A 19601-nucleotide genomic window follows, 5' to 3' on the forward strand; every position below is an offset into this window, starting at 1 on the left:
CAAAACATCAAGTCACTTTATTTACAATGCATTAATTAATCAACTACTAATTAACATAATAACAATTTAAATGATAATATAAATATAATGCAGTGATATTTAAACGAGCTCACCTATTGCTTTGGGATTTCATTTTTATTTTTTATATATATATATATATATATATATATATATATATATATATATATATATATAGGGAAATGGAAAATATTATATGGTGAAAAAGAGTTACAACATTGGCTCCATCTGGGGACTGCTTCCCCCTGCGAGATGCAGAGAAATTGCAGATCCATGTGCCTTTTCATCAAGCAATGGAGTCTTGGCTATGAAAATGACACTTGACAGTGAAACTGAAAAGAAAACTAGAAATTTAGAATGAACTATGGCTGCAAGCATTTTTAGTACTGAATGTAATGTTTGAGATATTTCTTATTGACTGAGAATGAAGAATATTTTCCTTCCAGATTCTACAAAATAAAAGTATTGTTACCCTTTACTTCTACAATGCTTAATGGTCCAAACCACAATTTTTCATATTTTCCATGCTTGCCTCCTTCTCTCTTATGGCATCCCATATTAAAACTAGATCACCTTGTCTAAAGTCTCTTTCTCTAGCCTTTCTGTCAAATAAATTTTTCATTTTATTCTAATATTGCCGAAGTTTGAATTGAACTTCATCTCTATCTTGATTTAATTCAATGATTTGATTGATTATTCTTGGAAGATCATCACCTTGATCTTATGATTCCTACAGAAATTTCATGACTAGAAATGCTAGTTGTGTGGGAAAATTTGCCTCAGTTCCATAGACAAGTTGAAAAGTAGACTTTCCTATAGATCTTTTGGGTGATACTTTATTTTCCCAAACTGAATATTTAAGATTACTATCCCAACTCCTTTTATGATCTTCCAATACTTTCTTAAGGACCTTAACCAGAATTTTGTTTGATGATTCTGCTAATCCATTACCTTGAGGGTAATAAGGTGTAGAATGATGTAGTGAAATCTGGTACTTCTGACAAAAATCTAACATTTTAATGTTGTCGAAAGCTTGTGCATTATCTGTAACTATTTTTTGTGGACAACCAAATCTAGACAATATGCTATCTTCAATGAATTTGATAACTATTGTATCTATTACATTCTTGACAAGAATTGCTTCTACCCACTTGGTAAAGTAGTCAGTAGTAGTTAAATCCATCTGTGTTGGTTACTTGATGCTGGAATTATTTCACCTATGAAATATAATCCTCATTGTAAAAAAGGTGCTTGAATTAAAATTGGAACAAGGGGAAATGCTGCTAATCTCTACTTACCTGCAAATATCTGACACGAAATACAACTTCTTCTAGCTCCAACATGTGCAAATAATTTAGGCCAATAGAAGCCTACTCTCAAAATCTTGTATGCAGTTTCCTTCCAAGCATAATGTCCTCCACAAATACCTTCATGAAATCGTTCAATAACTTAATCTGTTTCACATTCAGTTAGACATAATAAAAGGATATTGAGAGGATCCTTCCAATACAAATTGGCATTGATGATACAATATTTCATGCCTTTAAGTCTAAGAGATCTAGATTCATTCCTGGTAAATTCAGGAGGATATCTTAAATCATGAAGAAAATTCACTATATCTCTTTACCATTCTGAAAGTAGGAATTTCTCATCAATATGTAAAGGAAGAGGAACAAGATCTGAACTGGAAGAAGGTTCTTGTGGATTCTTCTCACTTGAACTAGAAGAAGGTTCTTGTGGATTCTTCTCACTTGAACTGGAAGAAGGTTCTTGTGGATTCTTCTCACTTGAACTAGAAGAAGGTTCTTTTGTATTCTTCTCACTTGAACTCTGCAAAATGGTATTAATACCAAGAACTTTACAATTTGATTCAACCAAAGTTTAGCTAAACCTTGTCCTTTTACCAATTTGGTAGGTCTGATATCTAGATCAAATTCACGTATTTTTGCAATCCATCTTCCCCTTTTTCCATCTATCTTAGGCTATGTCAAAATTGTCTTTACTGCATGGTTTGGAACATAAGAAATGATAGGAGAGTGTATGAAATACATTCTAAATTCTTTTAGTTCTTGGACAAGGGCATATTCTTGCTTCTCTATGATATCATATTTTACCTCAAAATATCAAATTACTTTGTTGAAAAAGGCAATGGGTTGCTCATATCCACCATCATTTTTTTTGTAGTAAAACAATTGCTAAGGTAGTGTCAGAGGCAAAATAAAAGATACTAAATGGTTTTGAGTAGTCTGGACTACCTAGTACTTAGGCCTCAAAATAACCTTCTTGATTTGTGAAAAATAATGTCTAGCCTGTACTTTCCATTTGACTTCATGATCCTTTTTAAGTATATTACTAATGTCTTTGACTATTTCAACATAATTAGGTATAAATATTCTCAAGAAATTGTTTTTTCCTATAAATGCTCGAATTTCATTTTTATTTCTAGGTAAAGTAATTACCTTGATTGCTGAGACTCTTTTTAGATCAATGACAACTCCTTCCTTTGAGATTGTGTCCCAATAGATTTCCTTCTTTCATCGCAAACCATGATCTTTTGGGATTAAGTAAAATCCCATATTTCCCACACATTTCAAAAATTTTCCTCAAGTGCTTCAAATTTTTCTCATCATAATTACAATACGCAGTTAAATCATCCAGATAAATGGAAATGAATTTATTTATCTTACCAATAAATGCAAGATCTATTACTCTTTGAAATGTCTCTCCACCATTGGTTAGACCAAATGGAATTCTAGCATACATAAATGTACCCCAAGGAGTTGTATATGTTGTCTTTTCTTTATATTTTGGATTAACTAGAATTTGATTATATCCAGAAAATCCATGTAACATGGAAATTCTACTTGAACCTGAGACTTCTTAAAGTAATTTTCCCATCTTGGTAATGGATAATTATCTTTTAACGATAGTTTGTTTAGATTTCTAAATTCGATACAAAGTTTTATTTCACCTTTTTTCTTCCTAACATGTATTAGGTTAGCTATCCATTCAAAATATTTTAAAGGAACAGTTATTTTTGCATCCAATAGTTTTTTAATTTCTCTTTCAATAATTGGAAGCAAGACTGGATTTATTCTTCTTAACTTTTGCTGAAAAAATTTAGCTTCTAGTTTGAGAGAAATTTAATGTTGAATAATATATGTGTCATAGGCTTTAAACTCATCATATGACCATGTAAATACGTCTTTATAATTTTTGAAAAGATTGACATATTGGTCTTTAATTCCCTGAGGCAATGATGCTGAAATTTAACATTTCTAATTTCTTCAGAAGTTCCAATATTACAATCTTGAACATCCCCTTGTTGTGAATTTAATAATGAGGTTTTTGAGACATCATTATGATCAAAAAGATTTTCAAGGGGAATTAATATTTTTGGAATGTAATTATTAGATAATTGAATGATATTGTCATCTGCTATTTTTTGTTCTAACTTTAAATTCTGATTGTCTTCATTTGATTTACTTTCATCAATTTTTTCTTCTTCAATATGCAAGGCTGAGAATTCATCTATTTCTTGTAACAATTTTTTAAGTGTTCATCATCTTTGAAGACCTACTAGTGTTTAAGGTTATACAGAATAGAGGGCTTATACTTCACTTCAATTTGGTAATGCAATTGCGTAGGGTCAGGAATTTTAAAGGAATTGGCAGAAATTTCCAAGGCATCCACATGAACACTATCTTCTCTTGGAATTGATGATGTTATCACTCCTCCGGATCTCCAAGGCTAAGGAAGAGTCCAACTGAGGTAACCACAGACCAACCTTTTGATTTGGTAGCTATCCCTACCAAGCCGGAGAGAGCTCTCTCCAAAGAATCACAACCAGGAGGGCTGGATAGATTAAGGTTTTAGGCTAGATATGATGTGTAGTGGTTGTTTAATTTGTTTTTGTGGGGTTGTCGGAAGAGGATTAGGTCAAAAAGACTAGGTCAGGGCAAATGGAGGTATGATTGCAGACATCTGATGGAGCAAGGTAGGTAGGCACTCAAACACTTTAAGGTTCTAAAGTGAGATGGATAAGACCGGTGAGGTGCTAGAAATAGAAAGACAAACATGTATTCTTTCTAAATAGAAGAAACTGGACAAATTATGAGGATTTCCCCAAAACAGCGCATCTAAGATGTATTCTGTTCATCAACTTGAAAATCAACATATCGTAGAAGTGAACTGAAATATGGGACTACAAAACATTCAAACATATGAAACAAAAGAAGAAACTATGTCAAAATTCCATACCATAGGTATTCCACCAAAATAGCTGCAACTCATTCATTAAATTCAGCCAAATACTGATTACGTTAGTGTCTCTAATCAATAGCCAAACATCTAACTGATTCCAAGCCTTCTCTATGGTGAATAAAGGGACTAAATAGACATGAAAACCACTTCCCCTCATCCTTAGTGGTCAAATCCATGAGGTGAGGAAGGTATTACACAAAAGTCTAAACTGATAGCTAACTTGTAGGATGGTCCAAGTAACTCATTCCTATTTTAATTGAACTCATTCATTACACCTCATCTACTTGATTTACCTAATGCATTTACCCTAGGTAACAATAAAACACATAATAATTACATCATCCTTATCAATTACATGTGTAAAACATCAATTTGGAGAGAAACATTGAAAATCTTGGCTGACTGTCAAATGCACCCTCTCTTTGTCAAACACGCCCTCTTAGTGTCAAACTCGCCCTCCAAGTTCAGGGCTACTTTTGGGTGCCTTCTCGATGTCCAAATTTGCTCCAAGATGGCTTGTTGGAAGTCTCTTCAAGTATAATTTCCAAACATGTCTTCAGTTTTCAATTTGGAGCTCGTTTGCCTTGTCAAAAACACAATCTCCCAAGACTGATAAACACACCATGCCCAAGCTAGAAATGAGGCAAAAAGGTGGTTTTTTGGTGGTTTTTTGACCTCTTTGACTACCGTGCTTGTCTCCAAATGCCTAGAAAATGCACAAGGTGGATGTCCTCTTCACTCTGAATCTCATGATGTTGACCTTTTTCTCATTAGATGCCCCAAAAAAGAGCGCAACACCCAAGGTGTTGCGTGTTTGATCCTTTTCACTGTGCTAAAAATGCCTCAAAAAACACAGTAATTCAGAAGTTACAAAATTTTCTTCAAATCTTTTCAAAATTGGTGGGATAATAGTTGATCATGTGTTTGAGGCATGGAGTGATGCCTTGGTAAGAATGTCTAACCTCCTTTTCTCCTCTCGATTGGTCAAGGCTTCAATCTTTGCATGGGCTCTTTTGAGCTTGGTTCTTGCAATTTTGTTTCTCATGGCATAAAACTTTGTCATCCTTCTCTAAATATCATTTTCCTTTTCAGCATTGAATAATATTTTCTCACGATGACCATTTACTCTCTCGAGCCAATGTTCCTGGTTCTCATTTACCATTTTGGAAAATTTCTCATTTAGGGTGAGCTCATTAGCTAGTTCTGCCTCCCTTTGCTTTTCTAGCTCCAAAGCTCTCTTTAGGCTTCTAGTTCTTGGCCTTCTTCTTGGCACCTGTTCCTCTAGCTGGTCACTTTATTCTCCATATGCCTCATCAAGTAATGAATTAGCCTTTTTAGCCTCTCTCTTTGCTTTTATGAGCTAAATCTCCATGAGCTCATGTTTGACCTCAAACTGCCTATTCTCCCTCATGACAATGGTTGTGTTTTCACTGTCATCATTTTTGCTTAGGTCAACTAAGTGAAAATCCCTCTCTGTCTCATGGAGGTCCTCCTCTTGTTGCTAGATCTCTACCTCTGTCACCTTTTCGTTATCCTTTTGTACCTGATTTGCTGTTGAAGAAGGCAAGGACCCTACCACAATATGTGGGGCAAACACTTGCCTATGCCCTCTCTAATAGGTATGTGTCAAGGTACCTAAACCAACCCTTTTAGTCTTGTTGCTCTCACCATGCTCAATGTGTTCTTGCTCATTACCTTCATCTCTGATAGGTGAATGAATAGGCTCTTGAAATGGTGATGATGGAGCTGATGGTGTGGTTGACTCATTAGATGAAGATGAATGATGTATGGGTTGAGGTGGAGGAATGGAGGTGGGTGGATGAGATGATGAAGGTGCTTCTTGGCCATGCTGAATAGGTGGGACAGTGAAAATCTCATTGGATATAAAGGTGTCCCATGCAATGTTAAGTTGATCAAGGTAATGGAGGACTATCATCTTGATGAGGGAGTGGTGAAAGATACTTTGCATTTGATGATCATAATCTTTCTTTTGGGAAATGAATGACATCTTGTCAATGCTCTGGTAAAGATAGTAGGTCATATTGAGCATGTTGATTGTTGTGAACTGCATGAGTAGTCAGATATGATAGGAATAAAGCCTAGAAAACCTACCCTCACAAGTGAAGTACTTCATGATGATTTTCATCATGGGAACATATCTGTCTAAGAGGTAAGAGAAAGGAAAAATCCTCTTTCTCTCATTCTTGTACCTTGTTTTAAGATATGGCTCATAATAGAAATGATCCAATTCTTCTTGTTTAAACCATTTTTCCCCAACATTTGGAATCCCAGAGGCAGCTGATATGATAGCAGGAGATACAGTGAAGGTGACACCAACAAGGGTTACCTAGTTGTCATGGAGGTTGGTGATGAATAATCTGGTCAACATAGGATGATGTTGGATCCTTTGTACTTTCTCACAAAACTCAAAACAACCCACATGATTAAAGCCTGTCACAGTGATGGGAGATGCCATGAGTTCTTTGGTATTGGTTGGCTCATATCTAATGATTCTCCCTCCTTTCTTAGATCACCTCCTCTCCTGTCTTTATTCCTCACTATTACTTTTGTTCTCTTCTTCTGCCATGAGTTATTTAAGTCAAACCCTAGGGAGATGATGAAATGGAATGTAGGTGTAGAGAGTATGGAATGGTGTGAGGAAATTGAGGAGACGGAAATGGGGATGTGTGATATGAGGGAAGTGACATGGGTAGTTTTGAAATGTAGGAATGGTAGTGGGAAGCTAGGAAATGGAATTTAGGAATGAGATTATGTTACTAGGGTTTTGAATCTAGTAGGACACCAAAACACAATGAACCACCATATAATTCAACTGTGAAGAGAGAAGTGATATGATTTCAACCTACTTGTTTGTTGGAGCATGATGGTGGCACATTTTGAAGCTTGGAGATGATGTAGTGTTGTTTGGGTGATCTCTAGATGTTTTTGGGAAAAGGCGTAGCAATCTAGTCAAACATTCCCTCTCTTAACAGGAGCACAATGCCCTTAGGGAATGCACAGAGTTTTAAGGAAAACACGTAGCACCCTGGTCAAATGCACCCTCCAAGTTCAAAACACGCCTTCTTCCCATGTTTTTCACATTTTCACCTAAAACTCAAATATTCCCTATTTCTAATGATGCTTTGAGAGTGTAGGAGTGCAAATGAATGTTGAATTGATGTCTTTAAGGGATTTTATACTTGAATGGGTTTGATTTATTGCTTTGAAAACCCATTTTCTAATGTTTCACGTCACTTTTCAAATTTTCACACTAATGCTTTTTTTACTTTTGACTTTTTCCTTTGATAGGTGGATGATGCTGAAGCTTTTGGCAATGGATTTGAGTAAACGACTAAAATGGTGGCTTATTACAGATGATAACATAAAATTACCTAAATAAAATAAAATATATTACATTTCTCTTTTGAAATAGAGTTACAAACTAGAATGAAATTCTTCCTTAAAATTAAATTTGGAACTTTAGCAACCATGGTTCCATACTTGTAAACCCTTATTTGACTGAAAAAGGGATATTACTTGTTTTACTCTCATAATTTATTGGCCTTATGCAGTGAGATGGTGATTTATTGGACCTTGGGAAATTGAAACCTAGGTGACCTAATGGAACCTTGAATGAATGGACTTTAGGTGGACTTGACTAACATGAAATGAGCCTTTATAGTCAATGGATGCTCAACAAGACACATGAAGGTGGGCTATAAAACAAAATTTTTTTGAGAGGGGAGTGTAATTTATTATTCTGGTCTACCATCAGTGAGTAAATTTTTACATGATGACCTAGGTGGAATGATAAAAATTCAAATGGGACACTAATATGATATAAAAGAGGATTTTTTATCACTGATGGCAGTATGCAAATACTGACTCTAACATTGGCCTTATTTGGGGATGGTAGCTCCTTGGAGGTGCCAAGAACACCGTAGACCAAGTGCCTAACCATATGGGCCAATATGGTCAAAAATTCAAACTAGGATGCATGAGTAAATGATGACAACTCAAATAATTCAAACTGACTCAAAACTGACTTACATGACTAAGGACTAAATACTAAAATGATAGAAAGTCAATGAATCTCCATGGCCTTCACTTTGAGCTCCGAACTCTAATGATCTTCAGCTTCACACTTGTAGAAAATTTAAAAGATATGTACAATGAAACCAGGACAATTCAGAAAAGGTAATGCTTGAGGAGCCTACCATTTACTGGTCCTCCTAAGCATGGTTCTCCGTTCATCTCATCCAATAAGAAAGCATTTTTCCCCGGAAAGCTGAAACCTGATAAGGGCCTTTCCATAAGTTCTCGAATTTACCATGTTTACCTTGTCTTCGTTTCTAGCATCCCAACGAAGTACCACATCTCCAATTTTGAAGTCATATTCCTTTGTTTTCTGGTCATAGATCCTCTTTATTCTCTCATGAAGCTTGGAGGTGTTCTAAAATACCTCATCCCATGTCTGCTCTAAGTGAATCATTTGATTGATCCAGCACTAAATATCATTCTCTTCACTTCCCGCTTCTTGTAACAATTTCATGACCGGGACTACTAATGATGTCGGAAAAACAGTATCTACTCGAAAGCCTAAGAGATTTCTTGCTACTCACCCAATCTACCCACAATGCATTGATCAGCTTTTTGTGCCAATTCTTTTTCTTGGCCCCCAACAGTTTTTTGACGATGTTGATTAAGGACTTATTGGAGGACTCTGCCAAACCATTTCCTTGTGGATAGTATGTTGTTGAATGCCCCAACTTTATGTTGTACTTGTCACAAAACTTAGTCACCTTTTTGGACTTGAATGCTACCGCGTTGTCTATGATAATATTATTAGGAAAACCAAAACAGGACAAGATATTAGTTTCTAAAAACTGAATGATAATTGAATCGATTGCTTGCCTGGTTGGGATTTCTTAAATCCATTTAGTAAAGTAGTTTGTAGCTGTCAATATCCACTTGTGCTGTGCAGATGATGATGGATTGATCTCACCTATGAAATCTAGGCCCCACTGCTAAAAAGGTGCATTTATTGATATCGGTTGTAGAGGCAAAGGAAGAAGTTTTCTTTTACCTTGGAAAACATGATACTCGTGACAACTCATCACTACCTTGTAGATATCTGCAAAATGTGTAGGCCAATAGTAACCCGCTCTCAGTACTTTTTTGGTCGTGGTCTTCCAGTACCAGTAGAAGTGGCCCCCACAATCTCCTTTGTGGAAGTCATTTATTACTTCTTTGGACTCATCTTCAATCAAACAGTTTAGCAACACACCTCCAAGATCTTTCCAATAAAGTGCACTGTCCATGATACAATATTTGGAAGCCTTCAACTTTAATGACCTGCTCTTAGCCTTATACATGCTTGGAGGAGGATTTAGATGCTGAAGTACATAAATAATATCAGAATATCATGGAGATGATAGAAAGATTTCAAATACCTAAATGAGATCCACTTCTTCTTAATTGTCGGATAATGCTACCACAAGTTTTATGTCTAGGGCATGAAGGTTTGCCTCGGCCATGAGTTTGGCTAAGCCTTGACCCTTGATCATATTTGTAGGCTTGATCTCAAGATCATATTCTAATAGTGTTTCTATCCATCTAACTCTTCTACCTTCTGGGTCATTCTACACAAGGACTTCTTTTACCGTTGCATTAAGCACATAAGCAAGAGTATGTGAATGTAAAATGTAAACCTTGAAATATTTGACTGCCTATACCAAAGCCAAGGCTTGTTTCTCAATGATATTGTATTTAAGGGCTGCATCCTTGATATTGCGACTAAAAAATGCAATTGGAATCTTGGTTTTATCCCTTTTTTGCATTAGTACCGCTGCTATAGTATGCTCAGAAGAAAATGAAAATATGATAAAATCATCGGCGTAATTAGGACTAATCAAAATAAGGGCAATGGTTAAGGCAAGCTTCACTGCATGAAAGGACTTGTGGACTTCTTCAGACCATTTTACCTCATTATCCTTTTTCAACATATTGGTCATTTCTCTAATATGTTCAGCTAAATTAGGATAAATATGCGTAACAAATTCATCTTACCATTAAATGCTTGGATTTCCTTTTTGCTGCGAGGGAAATCAATTTGTTGAATGGCTTCTACTTGTGAAGGATCAATCTAGATGTTGCCTTTTGAAATGATGTGGTCGAGAACTTTACCTTCCTCCATTGCAAACAAACTTTTCTTTGGATTGAGAGAGATCCCGAACTTCATACACTACTGAAAAATGACTCTTAAATGATGCAATCATCATCTGAATGTGAAAACACGGTTTTATCATCTAAGTATACAACCAAGAAAACATCTTTTTCATCTAAAAAGGCTATGTCCATGGCACGCTAAAAGTGGCTCCTACATTTTTGAGACCAAATGACATCTTTGCATTTTTGAATGTGCCCCAACATGTGGTGAATGTTGTCTTGTCCTAATCATCTTCATGCACTAAAAATTGATTGTAACAGGAGTAGTCATCCAAAAGTGACATCCAGGAAGCACCCACAACTCTCTGAAGGATATGGTCCATTTTTGGAAGTGGGTAATTATCTTTTAGAGACACTTTGTTCAAGTTTCTGAAGTCTACACAGAGCCTAATCTCCCCGGTCTTATTTCTTGTTGGGACTAGATTTGATATCCCATCGTAAAATCTGATAGGAACAATGATGCCCGCCTTGTAAAGTCTATTAACTTCTTTCTCTGTGGATGGAAACAACCTTGGGTTAATCCTCCTTAGCTTTTGTCTGAATGGTTTTTGATCGGGCTTGATTGGGATGGTATACTGAATTATTTTCTTATCATACTCCTTCAAATATACATAATCCCAAGCGAAAACATCAAAAAATTCAGACAATAAATGAATGTATTTCTCTTTTAGCTCAGGAGATAATGTTTTGGACAGCTTGATCATTTTTGGTTTGTCTGTTGTTCCAATGTTCACATCTTCAACACCTTTCTCTGTAGGAACCAATGTAGGCTTCCTTGCTGCATCATCCTGATCAAACAACTCTTCCAAAGGTACAAGACCTTTCAAAATATTGTTGTCCTTCAACTATAATATATCAACTTGGATTTCTTCAATGACCTAATCATCCTCGTCATAAACTTCATCCATGGAACAATTTTCAAACTCTCCTTCACTCTGAAGAAAGTTATTCATCTGTTTATCATCCCAGAATACTTGCCAATATCGCAAGTCGTCAAGAACTGAGGGCCAATGCTTCACATGAATCTCAAACTTCTTGTTTGAAAATATGGGGATTTTGAAATTACTTGCAGCTATAGCTAATGGATCCACCATAAGATTTTGACTTCTTTGTACAACTGAAAGAGTATACTTAGGAAACATCTTAAGAATATCTAAAACCACATTTCTATATTGTTTCATTCGTGGATGGTGAGCTTGATATTCACCTTTAACTTGCTTGATTACAAGTTCTGAATCACCATACACGGAAATTCTTTGTGCACCTAACCTCTTCAAGATCTTCAAACCTGTGATCAGCGCTTCGTACTCCGCCTCATTGTTAGTGCAATCAAAAGCCAACTTGTATGAGCACAATATAACATGTTGAGGGAGATTACCTTGCTGATGATGATGTGGACTTCGAATCCAAATGCCAATACCTGCTCCGTCTTTCCCAAGAGCACCATCAAAGTCCATGGTCCAAAGGCCACTTTCCTCTTCTAAGGGTTGTACATCATTTTTATGTTTTGGGTCAATTTTCTGAACTTTCACTTCAGACTCTTCTGAAGTTTCCATTACCTTCTTTGATGGCTGATCTGAACCTTTTTGTGCCTTGTCTGATAGCTGTTCGGATGAACTTGGCAGCTCTTCTTTTTCTTGATCTAAAATTGTCCTTATTGTTAGTCTCCTATACCAATAGGGTCTCATTTTTCATGATTGACAGTGGAAGTGCCAAAAATGTTCATCTTTGGTGATACAAAGGTTCCATCTTTTGTGAAAGAAGCAGACAGTTAAAAAATGTAAAGAGGGTATGCCTTAAAAGAATAATCAAAAGGCTAGAAAATGAATTGGTCAGAAAAAATAATTGAAATGAACCCCAAAGAAAGACCAGGAAAGTGTCCAGCCAAGAGGCCACTGTTATCTTGATGGATGACCCAACAGTTCAAGCTAGGCCATGCCATGTTTTAAATTGCCTGTTTTAGACTAGAGAATGAATACCTGTTCAAACAGCTCAAGCTTGACAGATGATTAGTTGGATAGAGAAAGGGAGGAGCCCAATTGCTTAATCTGGGCCCTTGGAAGACATAAGGGTAGACTTAGATAGGAGGGCAGCAAAAAGAAAAGAGGATTATCAGGGTTTGCAAGGCTAAGTGCACCCATCAAAAAGAAGAAAATATGTTAGGCCTATTAGGCAGGGTAGGTAGTTGGAGGTTGCAGAAACAAGGTCTGGCCACATGGCATATGGAAAATTATATCTGATCTCTCCAATAAGAGAAAGGCTAGAACAATGGTCTATTTGGCAAAACTATCAAAGCATGTCTAACTTCCCTCATTTCCCTTCAAAGGATTTCTTACTAACATTCCCTTGAGGACTTTAGGATCTGCCTAAACAGTCCTCCCTGCACTTCTCCTTTGTGAAAGCCATTGCAAGTTGTCACCTTCCTTTTCAAAAGGAAGCCACATTTCTTGTGTAAAGTCATCACTTCACACTCCATCCATCTCTAGTTTCCCACTGCACCACACATACCCATATTAACTTCTAACCCTATTATATAGCTCCCTAAGTCCATCCCCACCCCTATTTCTTACAAAAACTATATAAAATTCCCAATAAATATATATTAAATATCCCCCCCTTTAGCATTATAGCTAAATAATATGTCATGGGAGACATTAGTCCATCTGGGACTATAGTCAACCCTTCCGAGTCCTTACCCCGGAATTAATCTAACCCCTGATTAAATTAATAGCCTATCCCTAAACCACAGTTCATCCAAAAACCCTTGCAAAAGTATTTACCCCCTCAAAGTTAAAACCCAATGTTTTGACAAAAATGGATGAAAACCTTTATTATGTGTTAGGGCGCCATCACATGCATTGATTTAAAACTATAAAACCCACCCGACCAAGGTTATGGGCCCACGCCATTAAAATATTAATTTAATTTTGGGCAGGTCCCGTTTCCAAACTTGCACGCCACACTGCCGCGCCCCGCTAACTGTTGATCTCCCGCCAGGCTTGATCCAATGGTGGGTAGGTGATATGGGCCCTGGATGTGCCGACCTTTAACGTCCGGGGGATGGGCGGTTTTGCCGCCGTACCCCCGCCACGTGTTGGCAGCCCGGGGTGTTCGAAGCCCTCCCCCCTGAAACCACCTTCCCCCAAAGGCGGTGCGGGGAAACCGGAAACCGTCTCCCGCAAACCGCCGCGCCCGTTACGTCAGCACCTCGTCAGAACGATGTCGTGCCTGGGCCCCCGCCACTTTCCCACGTCATCCGCCACTTTGTCCTGCTGCTCCCGCATTCCGCCACCGTGTCCCGCCACGTTGTCATCCCAGTCAGCGTCCACGTCACCATCCATACCTGGGGCCCACTGAAGACGTCATGTTGACGTCATCGCGGAAAAGCGCCAAAAGCGCATATACGGCAAATTTGTTATTAAAAAGGCCAAAAGTGACCGTTTAGTGTCATTTTCACGATACAACTCAACTACGTCATTTCGCTGGTCACCTCCAACCACCTCCAGAGCTCAAATTCATTGCTGCGGATGCTGCCACTCGCCAATTCAACGACATTCTCCGTCTGCTCATCAATTCGACGACCCTCGGCATTGGCTAAACCATGTATTTGCCAAAACCAACCCGTTTGCCCGTGTTCTTCCCATTCTCTACAAATTTTCCACTGAATTGCCTAAGAACTCCTAAATTAATGGTGTTGGCCTGTTAATGATTAGCCTTAAAAGATCGAAAGCACCCTCTGTTCAAATTTCATTGTTGCACAGTCGTTCTCGGGATTAATTTTGACTTACTCCCCCAACTGCCCAACATTGTTCCCTTTTGCCGAGTGTTTAATTTAACGACCTCATTACACCAGGTTGTAATCCTGCTCTCCTCTGCAAATTGCCCTCACTGTCTATAAATCCTGAGAATTCACAGAAGAAACCAAAGTTCAGTTAAATTTTTTAAGTTACTCCTTTCAAAAGGCAAATTTGGCCCTAGCTGCACTCATTCTGCCACCTCACTTCTAAGCCTCATAAGCTATCAGATTCAGATTTTTATAATAAGAAACTGCATCCTATAGTCAACTCCTGAAAATTCTACAAATGGCCACACCATCAGCTCTCAGTGTCACTCCCATAAATCCACCTGACAAAGAGCTTGAAGCCATGCCTCTTGCTGACAGAGATTACCTTATCCAAGATCTTGTGGGTGACAGGAACCATTTACAGACCTTCGGCCAATTGAGAGACAACTTTTTGAACAACAATGACACATATGGGATATGGGAGTCCAATCTGCCTTACTATTTCCTGCCATCTGTTAATATTTTTCCACAAATCATCCGCCTATGTGCTGAAAATTATGATCCTACTCAGAGAACTGTCAAGTCTCCATCTAGGAGCATACTTTTCCACATCAATCCTGAGTCCATCAACCAAATTCTCAATTTCAAGTAGACTCAGCTGCTGTTTCCCTTCTCCATGAACTATTTGCTAGATGCAGGTGCCAAACTTTCCACTGCTGACATTGAAAAGATCACCAAAACATTCATGAGAGCAGACCGCCAGCCTACAGGGCCACCTCCTTTCTTATATGTCCATTTCACTCATGTAGGCAGGCTCCTAGTTGATATGATCTCTTATGTGCTTGGCTTCAAAACCAGTGAGCACATTGATGAGATGGTGCTGGTATTATTAGCTGCATATAGCCCAGGCCAGCCTCCTACTTACAAATATAACTTTGCCAAGTTTATAGCCAATAAAATACATGACTAGCTCTTGAAAGTGGATAGGGAGGGTGTGTTCAAATATTCATCATACATCTACCACTTATTCATGTATTACCAGTCTGAAGTCTTCCAATGACCCATCAAGAAACTGGATTCCAGGGGAGAGAAGAGGTTTGTTATCTTCTGGTCATCAGTTTTCCACCAAGTTCAAGATTCACCATATTCTTACTGTGAGTTTGTTGACCAATTTTTTTACCCAGTTTCTTGCCTCTTGACGAGATCTCCTCCTCCCAGACTATCATTTGAGATCCAGAAAACTCTGCAGCTGTCCAAGAATTATAAAATAGGTGATTGGTACCTATATCAAAACCATGCAGTCATCAGAATTTATGGCTGTGAGCTTTGTCCATATAGGCTCCCAAGATATGTACCCATGAGATTGTTCACCTTGGAATACTATAGGCAACTCATTAGTTCTGACCTCACCCACTTTCATAGTGCCAAGAAGAAAGCCCACCTCAAGTTCAAAGACCATATGGGCCCCTTTATCGTGAATAAAAAAGAGGGTTGGCAAGAGGCTGATCAAATTCTCAGAGATAAATATAAACTAAAGAGAAGCTTCTGGTGGGTCCCTTATGACCCCGAAGGCTTCATCAGTGCTAGAAGAGTCAAATACAGGCTGCTAGGATATGATCACTGTAAATATCCACAAATTGAGCAGTATGCCAACCAAGATGAATGGTTGCAAGGCACATTAGTTGAGGAACTAACTCAAGAAGAAATGATGGAAAAAAATGTCAAGGATTTAGAAAAAACTCTTGACTTAGATTCTGTGCAACAGGTGACTTTCAAACAGCCACACAAAATTGGGGAAGGCACATCCACTACTGCAACCGCACCAGCCACCCAAGGGCCATCTACATCAACAACAGCTATAGAGAAGGGCAAGGGGATAATGGGTGCAGAAAAAAAAATAGTCACAGAAAATCCTGCCTCCTCAATTGGGCAGCAGCAAGAACAGACTCCTCCACCACAAACAGAGGCACCAACAGTGCCTGCCTTATAGACCCCTGCACATGAGGAGAGAGGCAAGAAACGAGACCGAGAGGAGTCTACACCGACTAGTGGGTCCACTCAGGAACCCGAAGCCAAAAGGAAAAGGGTTGATTCTCCAACCATAGAAGAATTCAGTGAAGAGATCCTTGAAAGCCCAAGGAAAGAAAAATAAGATAGCCAGTAGACAGCCACAAGCTCTTTTCAACAAGAGCAAGAAAGACAACATGGCATGGAGGTGTCCTCCTCCACACAGCAAAGCAAGAAACCATCCAGTACCAAGGACACTTTCAAAGAAATCAAGGCACAAAATGAGCTGCTAAGAGTGTAGCTATACGACCAATTTCTCAAGGCAACGCCTGCTAAGCAGGAAAGGCTAATGGCAGCATATGATATCAAAGAGGAAAAGATAGTCCTCAGCCATTTCAAACCCAAAATACCGCAGCCTCACTCAGCTGCAGATTTTGTTAGAACAAAACTAGAGGTCATGGAAAAAGACATTCACCCCATGGATCAGATAGAGCTACATAAGCAAACGGGGGAAATCGTCTATGCCACACTGGTAGACAGGGCCACAATGGCCCATGAATTAAAAGAATCTCTGAATAACACCAATACTCAGCTAGACTTAGAGAGAATTTCCTCCACGGCCAAAGATAACAGAATCAAGACACTGGAGGACATCATTGTGGACTTAGGACATGATCCTAAGGATCCTAAGGGTGTGAGGGCCCTTATGAAGAAGAAAGATGATGACATTGCTGCATTAAAGAAGAGACTAAAATTGCTTCCTACTGAGCACCCTCAAACAGGAGAGTTGCAGAAAGAAAAGGAAGCTGAGGATCAATTGGATCTAATGATGCAGCTAAACCAAATATTGATTGATCTGGAAGGGGAGTTAGAAAAAGCACTCCAAGACAAACAGGGAGAATCAACCTCCCAACCTCCTCAAACTGCCCCAACTACTGCAGCAACTACAGAGGCAGCAGCGACCCCTGCAACGGCTACAACAACAACAGATGCGGCAACAGCAACAACAACAACTACTGAGGCTAATATAAGCCTAGATTCTTTGACCAAAGTTGTCAAAGAACTGGAACTGCAGGCTACAGAGATCAAACAAGCCAAAGACAAATTGGCAGAGCTAGAAACTAAGTATGATAGATCCAAAATGACAGTATCAGAGCAGACCAGAGAGATTAAGGCCCTAAAGGACAAAATAAAGGCCTTAGAGAAGGAGCTAAATTTAGAAAATACTCTGGCAGAAATAAAAAAGATTTTGTGGGCCCGGATTGACCACTCCATTACAAAACAGTGGAAGTCAATCAAAACAGTGCATGAGCAGATGGAATTAATAGGCCAAGCACAATTTGAAAGCCAGAAGGCCAGAACAGCACTAGGGAATAAGCCTGAGCAAGCCAACAGGATGATACATTTCCTCAATAATCACACCAAAGAGGAGTTGGCAGCCGTAAACATCAGCAACAGAACAGATGCTGTTCTAACAGTTAAAAAAGTGCTGACCCTCAGAAATTTTGTGCAGACTGTGGAAAGGAAATGTCAGGAAATGCAGGCTGAGGTAGATGACTACAAACTTAGAATGGGAGCATTGCAAAATAAAGGATTGCCCAGCCTATTGACCGGAATAGGAAGGCTGCTCACCCGTGAGCAATATGCCACTAGGATGACAAATTTTGTTGAAAATCAAATTACAACATCCACCAGTACTTCTGAGGAAACAGGACCTCCATCATGGCAGAGCCTATATGACAAGCTTGAAAATTTATTCTACATTGAGCATGAGATTAATCACTTGTTTGAGATCCCACCAAATTTTTACAGATATACAGAGGCAGATGAAACTTTAATAAAAATACGAAGACACCAACTGCCCAAGGAAGATTGGTGGCAGGCAATGCTCCAGATTTTGCCTCAATAATCTCAGTTTGATCTATCCTAATCAGCTTCAGGTCAACCAAAGTCAAAAAGCAGCATCAGGACAACAGGAAAGGTGGGTAAAAGAAGTGACTCAGCACGATACTGCGACAGCAGGCCAAGGCAAAGGAAACGCACAAATTTTTGGGCAACACGGCTCCAACCGACTCAATGGGTCACAAAGTCAAAGCTTTCTGACAATTTTGGACAGCTAATGCACTAGGCAGTTATTTCAGCATTTATTCTCTCAGTTGTAAATCTTCAGGAGTTGGCACAATATTTATGAGCCATCAATTCATCAGATAGATATTTTTGTATAAAAATTTTGTATATATACCTACCCTTACAGCGTATTTGGGGTTGGTGATTTTCTCTCTCAGACGATATATTGTATATTTTCAGATGATCTAATGCAAAGGCTGGAAAAGTTCACTGTCTCTTGACTGTTTGATGTCTCAATGATGCTCTGCGTGCTGTTACAGAATTCCTGTGGTGTCTAATGGAACAATAAGTTGTCCTAAACTATGTTTTGTATTTTCATGATTATTTAACTCATATATGTGTTTCACTAGCTTAGCAATAGAGAAAAAGAATAGTACAGGAATTGTTTATCTACACCCTATGCTCAATCTCTGTTGTTAAATATGTTTTCTTCAAAATTAATCTTAAACATGAATTCTTAATTGCTCATGTTTGTATTTGTTCTATCAATATGAATGTTATTCAGGAATTCTTAAATGCTCCTAAATAATTTTCCCACTGTTCCCCATATCAGCTTACTGAAAGATCCTTGGCTGCCTTTCACTCCCTAATTTCATCACCTCAAATCACAGATTCGAAAATTTGTTCCACAGACACTTGTTTGGCTCTGTAGCACCACTGTTTCTTCAAAAGTAGAGATTTTAAGCAATTAAACATCAAGGAATCCATACCCAATGGCCTAGATCACCCTGCAAAAACATTCCTGTTTTGACTGGAATCACCATCCAGCAAATTCAAAACAAAACCTTGTGCATCATAACTAGCCTAAAAACTCATAAAAAACAAAGTAAATCAGAAAGAGAGAGCCCTCTCTGGTTACAGGTAGGCTAGGACCTGTGGCCAAAAGATTGGTCAGTGGTTACCTCGGCTGTATTCCCTTGGGAGTCAAAGGGAACAACCTGAGTGTTAACACTTATATTGTTGAAAATCTCTGGTACATCTTGAATTTCTACAAGTTGACTATCTACATTGTTCAGTGCACTATCATTATATAAAATAAAAGACTCTAAATCTGTATGTACATCATTTATAGGATGATATTTAGGCTTATCCTTGGTAGTTATCATGAACTTCATTTTTGTTTCTCGGTACAAATTTCTCAATTGTCCAAAAATCGGGATAGTAGCATCGAAGA

Source organism: Pinus tabuliformis, chromosome 3_1 (assembly GCF_031772625.1).
Source record: "Pinus tabuliformis cultivar Carrire ecotype Pingquan chromosome 3_1, CPIR1, whole genome shotgun sequence".
Taxonomy (NCBI): Eukaryota; Viridiplantae; Streptophyta; class Pinopsida; order Pinales; family Pinaceae; genus Pinus; species Pinus tabuliformis.